At 34.9% G+C, this 18,240-nt stretch overlaps 1 pseudogene; it reads left to right on the forward strand.

Moving 5' to 3' along the window:
* The window catches only part of LOC113001651 (kinesin-like protein KIN-14U), a 68,625-nt pseudogene extending 50,647 nt beyond the window's left edge, over positions 1-17,978 (forward strand).
* The last annotated feature ends 262 nt before the right edge of the window (positions 17,979-18,240 follow it).

The raw sequence follows: 18,240 nt of genomic DNA on the forward strand, positions 1-18,240 counted from the left end.
CATCTCCTCCCCCTTGAAAAGGATTTGACCTCAAATCCAAAGGTTCTTGAAACTCTGAGCTTCTTCCCTCAACACCTATAAAAGGAATAAAAAATATATATATTAGTGGTGTTGGGTATGTTAGAGTAGGGTAAGGTTTGAAAACCCCTTGCCAGGGCATATTCCCATGAGGGAACATGGTACCTCACCAACTCAATGAGTGGGGCTACAAGTATAGAAAAATATGGGAAAAACCTTTTGTAAAAGTTTTTTAAGTCATGGAAGCCCCAAATTTCCCTTATACTTGGTGGAGTGGACCACTCAGGAATGGTCTTTATTCTCTTAGGGTTTGTGGGAACACCTTGATCACTATTTAAAAAATTAAGGAAAATGATGCAATAAAACATACCTTTTTCTATATTTTCATGTTGATTACTCCTACAAAAAAGTATGACAAACCTAAGGTGTCCCATATGAGCACCTAGGTTTGTATTGAAACCAAAAATAAGAACAAACCTACCTAATGAGTCCCTATGTATGTGAATCACGAAGATGTTGGATGCATGGGTGATTTTACAAAAGAGGGTTGCACCACTCAACAAATTCACCATACCACCTATCATGGGGATTTGGTGCCTCATAATACCTATTTTGGGCACTAATAAAACACAAGGGTTTAAGCTCTTATGAACCAAACCTTCATTCAATAACTCTTTTACTTGAGGAATAACCTCAAGCTCAAGAGGTATGGCAATGCTAAAGGAGGTTTTTTTTATACATATAGAAGAAGGTATAAGGATTGTTTAAGAAGGAGTGCTATTTTGATATCACCTTTTGTTGCAAAATGTTTTTCCTTTTTAACAATCTTCTTCGAGGAATCCTTTTCCTCTTTTTCCTTCCCTTTGGCCTTTGAAGACAAGGCCTTACTATCCTTCTTTTTCTTTTGTTTTTCTAGTTTTTCTTCCTCATCCCTCTTATCATCTTTGGGCTTAGAAGGTGCAGTCCTTAAGATGCCTTGACCTTGGCATTTCTTTGGATAAGAGTGAGAGCCATAAGATTTTGAAGTAGGCTTCCTTTTAAGTTGTTGTTCTACCCTTATGCAAAGTTGGACTAGGTCATCTAGGACCCTATATGGAAGGAGCTCAACCTTGTCCCTCACTTTCATATTAAGTCCACTAAGGAACCTAGCAATACTTGTTCTTTCCCCCTCCCTAAGCCCAGCTCTCAATAGGAGTAGTTCCATTTGTTGCCTATACTCTTCAACACTCATATTCCCTTGTCTAAGCCTTTGGAGCTTGTCCATAAGCTCTCTTTCGTAGTAGGAGGGAATGTGCCTCTTCCTAAGGGCACTTTTCAAGTCATTCCAATACTCTATTGGAGGATCCCCATGAATCCTTCTTTCCCTAACAAGGGAAGTCCACCAATAAAGGGCATACCCTAGGAAGCTAAGGGTAGCCAAAGGAACCTTCCTTTCCACACTTGAATGATGACAAGCAAATAGTTGCTCAACCTTCATTTCCCAATCTAAATAAACCTCTACATTGTCCTTCCCATGGAAGTATAGGAGGTTAATGTTAGCCTCTTGAGACTTTCTTTCCTTTTCTCTCCTATGGGAGTGAGGTCTAGGATGTGACCTATGCCTTCCTCTATAATAGTCACTAAGTTCTTCACTTAGGCTCTTGCAGGAGTCATGACTACTATAGGAGACATGTTTTTCTTTTCTTAACTCTTTTAGTATTTTCTTTCATTCTTCTTCCCTTATTTGTTCCCTCTCATCTTGATTTATTTCTACCCTCTCTTTTCCTTTTTCTTTTCTTTCTAGTTTTTCTTTCCATAACCTGAGGGAACTCAACTCATCTAATATTCTTGATAGAGGGTCCTTATGACTAGTACCCTCACCATTAACACTAGATGAATGATGACTCATGTTGGTTCCTAAGTTGTGGTTCTTTCTTGTTGGGGGTTTGCAAACAGGTAAACGCTAGGGTTCAAAAGAACTCAAGATAAGCGTGATAAGCAAGAAGAAAGTATTATGCAATAACAAGATAAACTAGACGTGACTAGTAAAGTAAATAAGTTATGAAGGTAAGCAAGAAATTAAAGTGCAAGAAATGTAAACTAGGCGGATCCTAAGAGTGTTCGGATGACCACATTTAAGGTTCCCAACAAACACTCACTATCCTAAGGGAAAATTGCCTAAAATTATTACACACAAATGGAAGTGGAGTGACCTATTGGAGGCTTCCAACTTACTTCCAATGAAAGGCCTTTTTGTTACAAAATTTGAAAGCAATGAAGGTAAACACACAAGTGTCCAATTACAAGTAAATTACCAATTACAAAATTACAAAAAAAAGCTCTTAATTTTTTGTGGCTGTTCTCTCTTTGGTGTTTCACTCAATTTGGAGTGCTTCTTAGTCCAATAGCTCTTAAGGTGGTTGGCCCCTTGCTTCTTGACTCAATTCTTCAATGGATGGCACTAATCCTCCTTTCTGATTCCCTATATGGCAATTCACAAACAAGGAAACAAAGAGACAAGCAATAACCAAAGACAAAAAATGAAATGAAAGATAAACCAATAGAGTTTTAACAAGAAAAACTTTCAAGGATTATTCAACAATTAAAGCAATGAAAAACATATAAAAGCAAGCTAGGACTCAAAGAGAAACCTAGAATGGCTCTAGAATAGAGTAAAAAAACTATAAAAAAAAGACTCAAGAAACCTCTATTTTTGGCACCTATTTTCACACTACCTTTCAATTTGAATTTTAGAACTAAGAATGGTATAAAATAAGCACTAATTATAGAAGAAATTTTGAGCCAAAACAACATGCACACTTCCCTTTCACTTTTTTTTTATTCTTCCCGGACACTAATTTTTCTTCCAACTTGTATGATTTTTATTATTTTTCCCTTTTTTCCAAATCACTTGGTTCATTTTTTCTAATTGTTTTCCAGATGTCTAGAAAATTCAGTAAAATTTTTAGCTGAAAATTCACAGTGATTGGTTCCTATTAATTTTTACAAGTTCGTATGTTCAAGCTGCCAGCACCAACGATTTCAGATTTTGAATTTTTTAAGCATGGTATATTGATGGCCTTGGGCTTACTTTCAACTTTCCTATGTATGTTAAACTCACTAGGCTTTTTTACCACAGTTTTAGGAGTTCAACATTCACTTAGGATCAAAATTTTAGCTAGCAATTCAATCACCAAAACTCAAATTCACAATAGACACAATCATAAGGAAACCTAAAAGTTCAAGAAAAGGTTCACAATCAAAGACTCTCTAAGAATTATTCATGAACATGTTAAAGACTAATTAACATGCAAGATTTTACTCAACTCAAATAATAGGCTAAAAGAAATTTCATACACTCATGAACAAATGAGTTAGACAAAGAAACAAGAAAATAAAATTCAGCTCAACATAAGAAATCTTATGTGATAAGTTTCATGACTAGACATGACTTCTATGACAAAACTACAATGAGTGAGCATGTTACTCTAGATTTTTGAGGTTTTCTTCTACTTTAATTTTTTTGTAAGAATTTTATGGTTTAGGTTTTAGCCACAAAAAGAGCAAGACAAAACTCAAAGGAACCCAAACTCAACACAATTCATGGTTCCAGAACAAGAACAAGAAATTTGAACCATAGAAAATCAAATCTAGCTTCTATAGCAAGTTTAATCGGTGAAAATTCTAAAGAATCATGTTAACAACATTCAACACAAGACATGTGAGGAAATAGATGGAGAAAAAAAATGCAGAAACAACAATGGAGGAGAAGGTATAGCTGAAAATTAACGGAGGTTTAAAGAGCACCTACATGAAGCTCTTGTGCTCTGATACCACTTGATGGATGCTTGCTTAAGAAGCTTCTATGGATGCTGGATCTTTGAGCTTCAATGGGGTCCTTCAATGGTGATTTTTAGCCATGAAGTTGTAGTAGAAGATAAAGGAGAAAAGGTGAGAGGAGGCGCCATCCACTAGGGAATAAGCCATGGAAGTAGAAGCTTCACCACCAAGAGAGTGTCTTGGATAAAAAGCTTAGAGAGAAAACTTCAATGGAGCAACAAAATGAGAGAGAGAAAGAGAGAAAGTGGTGTGCGAATGAAGGAAAGAGAGGGAGAGAAGTTGAACTTTGAAGTTTGTCTCATAAGACTCTCATTCATCAAAGTTGCTACAAGTGTTACACATGCTTCTATTTATAGCCTAGGTAGCTTCCTTAAGAAGCTAGTGTTACACCCTTCCAATAGCTAAGCTCACCCCCATGCCAAAATAAAGCTTCCTTGAGAAGCTTCGTTACACCCCTCCAATAGCTAAGCTCACCCCCAAGGGAACACACACACATCCAATAGCTAAGCTCCCCCCCCCCCCCCCAAAATACATGAAAATACAAAAAAAATCCCTACAACAAAGACTACTCAAAATGCCACGAAATACAAGACTAAAACCCTATGTGAATAGGGTACCCTTAACTTGTAGGGTAGGGTGCCCTTAATTTGTACAAACCTAAAATGGCCAAAATACAAGGCCCAAAAGAAGTAAACCTATTCTAATATGTACAAAGATAAGTGAACTCATTCTTAGCCTATGAGCCCATAATCTACCCTAAGGCTCATGAGAACCTTAGGGCCTTCTCCTTCATCTTTGGCTCAATCTTCTTGGAGTCTTTTATCCAATGCCCTTGGGGGTAGGATTGCATCAGGTTAACTAAGAATTGAATGTATTCTTAGTGGTAGGGACAAACCAATATAAATCTTTGTGTCTTATATTCTTTTTGTTTATCTTCTGTTTTAAATTGGCTTAGGGTTTGAATTTAATTTAATTTTTGAAAAACTTATTTTGTTTTGCAAAATCTATTTCTATCATATGAATTTGTCTTACAAAAATCTATTATCAATTTTGTTAAGCTTATACTTCAAATGATAACTTTGTTGTTGAACAAAAAGGCTTTAAAACTTCTAAAATCACAATCCAACTGATAAATGCTAATTATGAGTATATTTTGGGGGTTAAATTATAGAGGAATTTGTAATTTTTCTATTCTAATTTTTCCTTTTTGAGCAAATACTTGTTAAATTAACATCATTTAAGTTTTTGTGTAGAGAATATTAAAAATGATGAATTTATAAAGCTTAGTGAGTAAAATAAAGCTCAGGAAAGCAAGCTAATTGAGGAAAGAATGGCTAATTAAGGAAATAAGACTAATTGAGGAAAGAAGGATTAATTATGGAAAACAGAATAATTAAGGAAAGGAGACTAATTAAGGAAATCAGACTAATTCAAAATTCTGCTAATCTACACCTATAAAAGAAGAAGAGAGAAGAAGGAGAAGACACACATAAATTCCAACAAAATAGAATTCCTTGTAGAAGGCAAAGGCTAGAAGAAGGAAAAGCAATCAATGGGAGCCATTCCTTCCCTCCATTCTCTTTCTTATCTTTTCCCCCTTTACTAAATATTCTCCTCATGCAATCGTAAAGCGTCCATGACAATGAGAGGCTAAACCCCCTTTGTTGGGAACTTGGCAGCCAACCACTCTTGATATAATTTCTCTTCTTATCTATTTATAATATTACATTTGCATTATCCTTTCTTGTGCTTAATATTATTGCTTGTGGCTTGATCACCCATTTGCATGGTAAGTTTTAGGGGTAGCATTGGGAAACATTGTTTTTTAATAGAACTAGGAAAGGGTATCTAAATAAAGTCATCACTAAGGATAGGTTAATTTTTGTTTAGCCTGTTATACATCTCTATTCTAAATTCAATTTACTATTTTAGCTCCGTAAAGGGATTTGGAAGAGAAAATAGATAAATTAGGTTCTTTCATGTTGGGGGGACCAAAGTTAGAGTATATTAGTAGATGCAGCTGTAAATTGGAATAATTATAAATAGAGAAAAATCATTAACATTACATCAAGGAGTAGCTCTGGTAGGCTAAATTTCCAACATTCTCATATTCTGAATTTCCTTCTACAATATTATTGGATTTTCTCATCTTTTATGTCTTTAAATAATTAATTTAAATTCTTGTTTAATTTCTCCTCTTGTTTGATTTAATTTTCTACCAATTTAAATTATTGTTTTTCTCATTACCTTTTTCAAAACAATTTTCTTTAAGTACAAACGAAGTTTCTATGGATACGATATTCGGACTTCTGTTTTAACTTTACTACTTGGGACACATTGGTGCACTTGCCAATCCATCAACACCAACCCCCTTCATGTGATATTTGGCTTTATATTGTTCAATCTAATGATCTATTTCAAGATAAATGTATCATAAATGGACATATCTTAAGCGCGCTATATGATTTAGGTGCTACTCATTCTCATATCACATGATTTTTTGAAACATTTGAAATTGCCTTTTTCTCCACTACCTTATGATTTAACTATTTATACTCCTACAAATGTCCCTATCATTACTTTAGTTGCATGTTTAAACTGTTGTATTTCTATATAAGGTAGAATTTTCTCTATAAATTTAATTTTTCTACCTTTATCTCATCTAGACATTGTGATAGGAATGGATTGATTATCTTCCAATCATGTCCTCCTGAATTAAAAGATCTTAGTTTTTGAGCCAAATCCTAATAAAACCTTTGAATCGAAAGATTTAAGAGTAGCTACTGCCAACCAATTTACAGCTTCAGAAAAAAAAGCTCAAGTTTACATGATCCTTACTTCTCTAGAATTAAAGGGAACTCTTATGTTAGTATAATTTTCGTGTAGTTTGCGATTAGTCTAATGTTTTCCCTTGAGTCTGTTTGGATGCAGTATTTAAAACAGGGAAAGTAATTTTTTAGAGGATTTAAAATTTCTCAACCTAAAATTTCCTGTTTGGATGTCTTGTTGAAAGGAATTTAAAATTTCAGTATTTTAATACATAATTCTTAATTAACTAAAATTTTGGAATTGTAAATCTTGTCTAAAGAAAGGAAATTCTAAAATTCTTGTTCGCATTCACGGAGGCGAACCTCTCTCTCTGAGACATGCGACCCTCACTACTCTGGCATAGACCACTCGTTCTTGCTCACAAATGGTCCTTCTCTCGCTCATTCTTGCTCTATGGTTCATCTCACTCAAACTCACTATCTCTCTCTCTCTCTCTGATTCATCTCTCTTTCATAGGGTTTGATTAGGGTTCTCCCTAGGTTTTGATTTAGGTTTAATTTGTGATGTTCCTTTCTCTTTCTCTGTTCCCTCACCTAGGTTATCGGGAATTCTCTCTTTCTTGATTAGGGTTTGATTTGGGAATTGGGATTGATTATGTTCCTAGGTTTGAATAACGAATTGCTACAGCAACATTTCTAGTGTCTTCTAGAAACAACTCCACTCTTCTCTTTCCCTCTATCTCTATCTAATTCTAAGCTTGTTTGGTTAGGCCACATTTAGGAGAAAGAAAAGGTAAGGTAAACGGAATAATTTGATACCCCTCTCGTCTCGTAACTAACGATGGCAACGTTCCAATGGAAGAGCTTTGAGGAGAATGAGGATCACCTTGCCAAGCCTCATTGTTTTGGCGTCACCGAGATTCAAAGCCCCCATTGCACTCTCTTCTCCCACAACCTTCTTCATGTAACACAACACCATTTTCCTTTCACTTCATCCTTCTGTCTTGATTGAGCTTAAAAGGTAGTATAGTATTTTTAAATGACTAGTAGTGGTTATCGTTACTTTTTGGATTTTGATTAAGAAAATATTCAAATGTTTCATCTTTTTATTTGAATATGATGGACAATGTTTGTGTGTGTTGTGCACAAAAATGGAATTGGTCAAAGCATGAGAACAATTGTGAATTTTTTTCCATGATCTATGTTGGAGGCAACTGACTGAGATACCATAGTCAACTCAAACATAATCTGCTTTATAAGTTTGAGTAAAAATGCAAAACTTAACTCTCACTCTTGTGCTGAACACCCTTAATTGTTCTTTCACTTTCTTTGAAGTTAATGCTGGAAAAAGTCTATTTGTATCATTTGGAAAGAAGTAAGCTTACGCTGCCTAGGATATTATTTTTAATGTTGTGAAGATTTTCTTGGGTATTGCATGAGTGCCTCATCCACGAATGTAAAATTATTTGTCTGGCTAAAGTCCTTAACAATTATTTTTTGTTTGTAGTAAGTTCATCAAATACTTACACTAAGACATTTATTAAGATTGATGGAGCTGGAAAGTGATTAGCTGATGAAGTGAGTCCCGAGATATACAAATTTATATATCTAAAGTTAGCATGCCCAATTTCAGTTCTGATAGCTATGAATTTCTCTCAAATTGTTTCATGTTGAATGATTATGGCCTTTCATCAAAACAGGTCTTGCAAGTTGTTAAAAAGACAAAGAGCTTGAAAAGAATCTCCTTTCTAGCCCATTCTCTGGGAGGCTTATATGCTAGATATACAATTGTTGTTCTTTATTCACCTGATACCTATGATAAGGACCAACCAGGTGATCTAGCATACAACATGACAAAAAATTCGCAGGGAACAAGCTTTCAAGAGAAGGGATGATTGTTGGGTTGGAGCCAATCAATTTTATAACTTTAGCAACACCACATCTTGGCGTGAGAGGAAAGAAGCAGGTCTATTCTGGACAATATAATTTTGTAGCCGTATATATTGACTTCTATTTGAAAGATTGTTTTTCCATATAATTATCAGGTTATAGTTCCAAGTTTTACTAAAAAGCATGCATGTGCCCTTGTTTGAACCTCTGCGGAGAATATTTTTGTGGAGGTTGAGCCTATTCTAAGATCTGCAATGGACGGGCATAATGTGTGTGCTTTTGCCTATGGTCAAACAGGCACAGGCAAGACATTCACCATGGTTAGTCAATTAAACATTGTGTTGCTATTTGTGCATGTGCTAAACACTCTTATTACTTACTAGTATTTCTTAATGTGTTAGCATTGCTAGTGTATGATTATGGCATGTAATAATTGTTTTTAGTATGGTACAAATGAGGAGCCAAGAATGATTCCGCGTGCACTTGAAGAGCTCTTTCGTCAAGCCTCTTTGGATAATGCATCGTCTTTTACTTTTACAATAAGCATGTTGGAAGTTTATATGGGCAATCTCAGGGATTTTTTTATCTCCAAGACAGTTTGGTAGACCACATGAAAAATATATGACAAAGTGGTAGCATCTTTCCCTTTTTCTTTTCACTCTTCAAAGATTGAATTCCATAGTATAATAAACTCTAGCTAACTAATGACTAACCCCTTCTATAGAAATCTCAATATTCAAACAGATCCAAAGGGATTGATTGAAATTGAGGGTCTCTAAGAAGTGCAAATTAGTGATTATGCAAAAGCCCAATGGTGGTACAACAAGGGCAAACAATTTAGATCCACCTCTTGGACTAATGTGAAAGAGGCATCAAGTAGGTCACACTAGTGGGTTAGAGGTTTACTTAGATACTTCAAAGTATTTTAATGGGTTTCTTAGCTTGATAGTTACGTTGTCTATTTAGCTTCATATATCTAGCTTGATGAGAATAAACATATTTCGGTGTGGGGATGCAATGGAAGCCAAAAGTGAAGTAAGTAAATTATGGATGATTGATCTTGGAGGAAGCAAGCAGTTGCTTAAAACTGGAGCCAAAGGACTAACACTTGATGAGGGCAGAGCCATTAATCTTTCCCTTTCAGCTTTAGGTGATGATGCTTTGAAGAGAAAAAGGTGCCATGTGCCTTACAGGTATGAATCTGGTGTTGATTTTTCATTTTTAATTTATGTCCTTCTAGCTGCTAGATGTTATGCGTACCTAAAAAAACAATTTAACTTCAAAGATGAAACCCTTTTGCTACTTCTAGTTTTTTGTACCATCATTGTTTCTTTCTAGACAATCAAAGTATATATAGTTAGTGATTTGTTGCTACTTTGCTTGCAGGAATAGCAAGCTGACTCAAATACTGAAAGATTCTCTTGGTATGATATTGTTTCTTCTTTAGATTACATACACTACCAACTTTTGTGCATGAATGTAGTGTGATAAACCTTTTACAAAATTATAAATTCATACAATTTGAAATACTTACACGTGTTAGTCTTTAGCTCATTTAGACTATTGAGTCAGAACAGGGAGACTCAATCAGCTTTTATTCAAAAAATAATACATATTTATTGGAATTAATATATTTTTAATTGAAAGAGATTAAAATAGTACATATTTATTGGAATACCACACTCCACAAATAGTACATATAATTTATTAATGAAAAAAAAATTATTTTTTTATTCAAAAAAAATGTTTTATTCAAATATAAAATTTTAAAAAATAATGCATTTGACTATTTTATCAAAATAAGAAATTTAGAAAATGAAGAAATTGAATTTCTTTATCCAAACACAATTTTTGAAAATGAAGAAATTTAATTTCTTTATCCAAACACAGAATTTGGAAAATGAAAGAATTTCAAATTGAAGCATTTGAAATTCTTAGAATTTTAAATTCTTTAGAATTTTAAATTGCCTCATCCAAACATACTCTTAAGGTGCCCTTGGATTACCTCTGAAAAGAGAAATATAATATACCATAGATTTGGTACCAGGATCAGGACTTGTATCCATAACTCCCTATAGAATGTCATCTTTAGAGTTAGCAAAGTTGAAAAAGCAAATAGAGGAACTATTAGGGAAACAATTTATCAAACCCAATGTTTCTCCATGGGGTGCTCTGTTTTGTTAGTTAAGAAGAAGGATGGAAGTATGAGGTTATGTGTGGATTACTATCAGCTTAATTAGATCACCATCAAGAATAAATACCCTTTTCCTCATATTGATGATTTGATGGATCATTAAGGGGTGCCCATCAAGAATAAATACCTTTTTCCTCATATTGATGATTTGATGGATCAGTAAGGGGTGCTACAGTATTTTCCAAAATTGAATTGAAGTTTGGCTATCATCAAATTCATGTTAAGGCTAAAGATCTTCCAAAGACTGCTTTTAGAACAAGATATGATCATTACGTGTATTTGGTAATGTCTTTTGATGAGACCAATTCTCCTGCCATTTTTATCAATTATATGAATCATATTTTCCACTAGTTTGTAGACAAGTTCGTGTTAGTTTTCATTGATGATATTCTGATATACTCCAATAGTTATGAAGAACATCTACGAATTGTTTTTCAGATTTTAAAGGAAAGACAATTGTTTGAAAAACTCTCAAAGTATGAGTTCTGGTTAGAACAACTACAACTCTTAGGACATGTGATATCTCAAGGTGGAATTGTTATTGACCCTACAAAGGTTGAAGCTATATTGCACTGGGAAAAACTAACAACCATCACATAGATACATAGTTTTCTAGGATTAGCAGGCTATTATAGAAAATTCATTGAATGATTTTCTAAATTAACATTGCCTTCGACTAAGCTAACACGTAAAGGATAGCATTTTGATTGGAAGGAAACCTGCGAAGCTAGTTTGCAAGAAATGAAGAATAGACTGACTTTTAATCTAGTGTTAATACTATTTGACCCAACTAGAAAATTTGAAGTGTATTGTGATGCTTCAGGGAAAGGGTTAGGATGTGTATTAATGCAAGAGGGAAAAATAGTTTCTTATGCTTCAAGGCAACTAAGGCAACATGAAGCAAATTACCCAACACATGATTTAGAGTTAGATGTAGTGGTGTTTGCGTTGAAGATATGGAGATACTATTTATATGGTGCAAGGTTTGAAGTCTTTAGTGACCATCAAAGTCTAAAATATTTATTTGATAAAAAAGAATTAAACATGAGACAATGAAGTTGGATGGAGTTTCTTAATGATTACAACTTTCAACTACACTATCAACTTGGTAAGGCAAACATGGTAATAGATGCATTAAGTCAGAAGTCTTTACATGCAACTATGATGATGGTCAAGGAAATGGAGTTGATGAAAAGTTTTAGAGATTTTGAACTTGGTAGTGGAAGTTAGATCCAAGAGTCTATATATGAGGATGCTAATGATTTCAAGTGACTTTCTAGAACAATTCAAAGAAGTTCAAGAAACAAATCAATTTCTACAAGAGAAACTAAGATCAAGACAAGAGGGTAAGGAACTAGAATTCAAGAAGGATTCTGGTGGAACTATTATGTTCAAAGAAAGCATTAGTATACCTTTTTTTAAGACATGAGGAAATTGATATTGGAGGAAACTCATAAGAGTACACTAAGTATTCATCCAGGCGCCACCAAAATGTATCTAGATTTGAAGAAAATGTTCTGGTGGTCAGGAATGAAGAAAGTTGTGGAAGAATATGTGGCATTTTGTTTGGTGTTTCAAAAAGAAAAAGTAGAACATCAAAGACCTTTAGGAGAACTACAATCCTTGGATATTCTAGATGGGAAATGAGACAACATTCAATGGACTTTGTCACAAGTTTACCAAGAAATTTATTTGGTCATGACGCTATATGAGTGATTGTGGATAAATTGACTAAATCTGCTCATTTTCTACCTACTAACATCAAATTCTCTTTAAGAAGTTAGCTTAGTTGTTTGTCAAAGAGATTATTATATTACATGGTATAACTTCTAATATAATCTCTTATAGAGACCCACATTTCACCTCTAGGTTCTGGGATAGTTAGCAACATGCCCTAAGGACTAAGGTTAAACTTAGTTTAACATATCATCCTCAAACAGACAAACAATTTGAAAGGATTATCCAATCTCTAAAAGATTTTTTAAGAGCCTATTTTTTAGAACAAACAAGTATCTAGCATCAATTTTTACCACTATTTGAGTTTACCTATAACAATAGTTTTCACTCCAATATTGGAATGGCTCCATATGAAGCTCTATATGCAAGGAGATGTAGAACTCCATTATGTTGGTTTAAGACTAGAGAAACTTTTGATGCAATCCTCCCTAGGAAGGGACCAGTTACCAGAGCCATGAGCAAGAGGCTCCAAAAGGATTGGGCTAGAGCTACTGAAGAAGGCCCTAGGGTTCTCATGAACCTCAGGGTAGATTTTTGAGCCCATGGGCCAAGGTTGAGTTCACTTATCTTTGTACATATTAGATTAGAATTTCATTATTTTTGGTCCTTGTATTTAGGGCTCCATAATGTAGGTAGGGTACCCTAGAAATGTAAGATTTTTCAGCCCTTGTATTTTAGGGCACTTAGACTAGTTTTTGTATTAGGGGTAGTTTTATAATTTCACATGCATTAAGTGAATATTTGATGTGTGTGTTGGGAAATAAATTTAATTGAATTGGGAGAAGCCTAATCCAATTAAATTTTAGAGGGGGAGGTGAGCATTTGCTTGCTACACCCCATTGTCACATCATATAGTCGCACTTTGTGCATGTCCTTCATGCTTTACATGCCTCATGACACCTAAGCACACTTAGTGGGGAATATTGGACTTGATCTTGGATTAGTGGGCTGAATCATAACTGAAATTCACTAAACATAATTAGTGAATTTTTGGCTCCAAAATTTGGCTCCACAAATTCAATTTCAAATTCAAGTGAAATTTGAATAGAAATTCAAATTTCCCTCCAATTTTGTGTGACACTTAGGCTATAAATAGAGGTCATGTGTGTGCATTTTTTCAACTTTGATAACTTGAGAATTACAATTCAAAGTTCAGATCTCTTTTGAGGCACAAAATTTCGTGCTCCCTCTCTCCTTCTCCCTCCATTTTTTTTCTCCTACCTTCAAGCTCTTATCCATGGCTTCCTATGGTGGTGAGCTTTTTCTTGACTCATCTTCTCTTTGAAGTGGCGTCTCCAATCATCTTTCTCCTTCTCCATTCCACTGCCATTAATCTTCAAGAAGCAAAGGACTCCATTGATGAAGAAGATCCCAGGCTTACAAGCTCCACAAGGAGCTACATCATGTGGTATCAAGAGCATCTTCATCTAGGTGATGTTCTTTTGCTTCCTCTATCTTTTTGTTTGGTAAATTCACTTTAATTCCTTGTTATTCATCTTATTCTCCATGTATATCCTCCATTGTCTTGTGGTTTGGTTCTATTTAGAGTAGATTCAAAAAAATAAACCGATTCAATCTTAGATCCACACTTGTTCTTGCATTTCTATGGTTCAAATTTTATAGATCTACTCTTGAATCGTGTTTTTGTGTTGATTTTAGGTTTTATAATTTTTCAGTCATAATATTCATGTGCTGAACCTTTAGATCTAAATTTTCTTCCAAAATATTGATTAGAAAAAAAAACACAAAAATGTAAGTGTAAATCACTTAATCCATGTTGTCTTAGAGTCATGTTTAGTCATAGTAATTGTCACATTATGTTCTAAGTTTGTGTTGAATTTTTATTTTGTTGATTGAATTCGAGATACATTTGTTCATATATCCTTGTCATTCTTAGCCTATCTTTTGAATTTTGAGTCTAATTCATGCATGTTATTAAGTTCATAACATGTTCTAAATCAATTCCTAGAAGTAATCTTGTTGTTGAACTTTTTTTTTCTAAGTTTCCTACATGATGCCTATGATGAAGTTGAGTTATGGTGCTAAGTTGTGGCTGGATTTGTGAATCAAAATAAGTCTTAGGCTCTCTTGAATTGTGTTATTCAAGATAATTGAGCATAAGCAATCACAAATTGTTACTATCTAACCCTTAAGGAACATAAACACTATTCTTGATTTCTAGGTTGAAATCGCTGGTGCTGGCAGCTTGAACATACGAACTTATATAAATTACCGAGAATTGATCAGTACGAATTTTGAGCTGAAATTTTACTAAATTTTCTATACATCTCAGAAAAAATTATAAAAAAGGAACCAAGCGATTTGGATAAAAGGAAAAAATAAGAAAAACCACACAAGTTGGCAGAAAAATTAGTGTCCAAGAAAAAAAAGTGAAAGGGAAGTGTGCTTGTTGTTTTGGCTCGAAATTGTTCTATAATTGGTGCCTATTTTATACCAATCTTAGTTCTGAAATTCAAATTGAAAATTAGTGTGAAAACAAGTGCCAAAACTAAAGGTTTCTATTCGAACCCAGCAAGTGCATCGAATTGCGCAAGTAGTATAAAACGGTAAGAACCGAGTATCAAACTCTCGGGGAACTTGTGTTACTTGGTAAAGCTATATTCAGTGAATAGGTGTCTAGTATTAAAAGATATGTGTGGACTATGAACAGGTATGTAAACTAACTATTAAAAGGAAAAGCACGTGTGTAATGATGTGTAAAGACAAGTAGACAACACGTTGGTCTTCCTATTAGGTGCCTGATGTTATAAAGATATTCTCTACTTAACAATGCTCATGTGTTCTATGGTGTCTCCTGAAACGCTAAACCTTGATTCCTCATGATAGTCTAGCCTAATCCTGATCAAGCATCATCCTTATATTCCTCTTGTTGGACTAAACTTGACCAGAACCGCATTCAGACAAACATACAACAACTAGTTTATCGTACCCCGATCCCTCGTGATAATACGATAAACTAGCCCCGTCCTATCACGTTCTAAGAATCAGACCTATTTCCACTATTGAATGATCCTGACAAAGCATGCATCTATGTGATCAAGGAAAAATCACACTGAAATGACGTACTGATAGCACAGAGAACACATAAAACATCATTAAATAGATATACAAGTATTTACATCAAGTACCTACAAGGAAGAACCAACAGAGAATTTAGCTTTCCATATCTGGGAAGCTTCCTTTACAACAAAGAGAAGAGAAAAATGAAGGATTGAAGAAATACAAGTAGTGGGGATGTCTCCTCCACCTCTAGAACCTCAAAATCACTCATAGACTCATCTCATGCTCTCAGGATGACTTCCTCTTCATGCTCAGTTCTCTGCCAGTCTTCGCACAACAAAAGCTCTCAAAACTCTCTGGAACTTGGACCTTTCTCTCTCTTGAAATCTCTAAACATGCAAAAACTTCGAGAATTACCCAAACTCCCTCTCCATTTCTGATTTTAGGCTTAAATAGGTGGCCTTGTTGGTGCTTGTGCGCTTAGCGCGAATTTGGACCGCTTAGCTCGCATTAGTGAATTTTGGCTTAGCGCAGGTCTTCTTGCTCAACGGATGGACTCAAGCGGTGTGCTTAGCTGGATGACACCTCGCTCAATGAACATGCACAACTCATCCTTCTTCCAGATTCTTCCTCGCGCTCAATAGATGGAGTGTTGTGCTCAGCGGATGGCTCGCAGAGCTGGCAGAATGGCTTAGCGAGCGGATGAAAATCAGCACTTCACAAACTTGCCTAATTAACTTGAAGTTGAGAGGAAATGATTATTATATACACAAAATGGGAGTACTAAGTATTTATTACCCATCTTTAACAAAAAGTAATTACAACACTACAAAATAACCATAAATTGGAGGAGTTTGATGCAATTTACACAGGTTTTATACACAAAAGTTAGTCGTATTCATCGACTAACAACTCCCCCAAATTTACAGTTTTGCTTGTCCTCAAGCAAATAAAGAACAACTCACTGGTCCCCAAGTGACAATAATTTGTAGTGACTATGTACAAAGGTGTATGCAACAAAAACTATTGATTGCATGATAAAAGAATGAAGAAAAATGCCCTCATCACTTGTCTTTCACAAAGCATGTAGTTATTCAAAGAGAAGAATAAAATGTAACATGTACAATTAGATAAAGATAGGCATAAGATAGATATCAAGGAAAGTAGCTTAAACCACAGTCTCACGGCTACTGTTTTACTCAAGCACAAGTGTTTAAGCTATTAATCAATAACAACTAGCAAGAGGTCCAATCTTTGAACTTCATCTCAAGCCATAAACTCAGAAATGCATAAACAGAATTAGAAGGACTTTCACAGGCTTGTAGTGAGGTTGGCTACAAAAAAAAAATCATTGGTTTTTCTAGGATTCAAAGACTTAGATTCTAAGAGAGCACAAATCCTAGACTTATTCAAATATTCTTTTCAATACAATTAGCTTACTCACTAGCCTTTCATTTTAATTTTCATTTGACCTTATTACAACAACACACATTTTCTTTGATTGCTCTTTTTTTTTAACACAACTTATTTGTTATGTGTGCTGATGTGCTTTACCTTTTACTTTACATCCCGGTTAATTCCCCCAAATTTGGGGAAAATTGTCTTGAACCATCTGCTCTCCTAGAATCTAAGCAAGGTATTTGGAGATAGTCATTTAAGTTCAAGGTTCAATTTTGAAAATATCATTCAGTTCACAAAGGGTGCAAAGGATACAATTATAATTCAAGGTAAGCTTTTTGGTCAATTGGCTTGTATATACAATCATGGCCTTCATCATGTCCTCATTCATAAATTTCATTCTAAAATTCAGAGATTGATGCAAAGACTATTACTCAAAGCTAGTTGTTCAATCACAGTTTAAGATCGCACTCTCACCTATTATAGTTCAAGCTTTTCTTTCTCAATCAACCTGTCTATTGACTAACAATTCTAATTGCATGTTCACATTCTTGTTCTTTCTTTGTCTAACATACATACTCACTCAAACTTATGAAAAGAAACACAAACTCCATCATAATCATGCATTCAATCCAAAATCAATTCATAACACCAATTTTCACAAAAAGGTAAAAATGTTTCACTGCATAATCATCAAAGTCAAGTTAAACTGTTCCATATGCTTCAAAACAAGCATACCAACTATTCACAAAAAGTATAAGTATATAATTATAAACGGAAACCAAAATTACTCAAAACAATGTGCTGAAACCAATATAGTTATAATTATTATCCAAAAAGCAAAATAATCAGGAATGTAAAAGTCCTGAGATAGATCCTGTGTATCCTAAGTCTGAGCATCCTCCTCATCTGTCAAGTGAAGTACTGGAGTAGCTGGAGGAGAGGTGTTCAGTGCCAAGACTGGTGTGGTCTGATCCTCTGGAATGTCAAGTACAGGAGTGGAAGGGTCAGCTGCAGGCTATGGTGAGGAGAGGTCTACTACTGGAGTAGGAAGCTTTGATGTGCCCTCTAGTGATCTCTCAGGAATGGCAGCAGTCTCTGGTCTCGCCTATTTTTCCCCTGCTTCAGGATGAAGGTGGTCTCGGAGGAAGCATCCTATACCTGTTAGGGTACCTGGGCTGTGGGACCTTCACCTTCCCTATCAAGAGAAGGTTGGGTCCCAGGCCAGGCTACCCTCTCTAAAAACTGCTTCACTGATAGGATGAATCCTGGAGGAGCTACCACCTGTAGACTCTACAGCAATATAATCTGACCCTAATGGATACTTTGAGGCATAGCTTCAAAGCGCTGCGAGTCAACATGAGCTGGAACTGAAGGAGCTGCAGAAGTAGATGT

This window comes from Glycine max, chromosome 5 (genome assembly GCF_000004515.6).
Source record: "Glycine max cultivar Williams 82 chromosome 5, Glycine_max_v4.0, whole genome shotgun sequence".
Classification (NCBI taxonomy): Eukaryota; Viridiplantae; Streptophyta; class Magnoliopsida; order Fabales; family Fabaceae; genus Glycine; species Glycine max.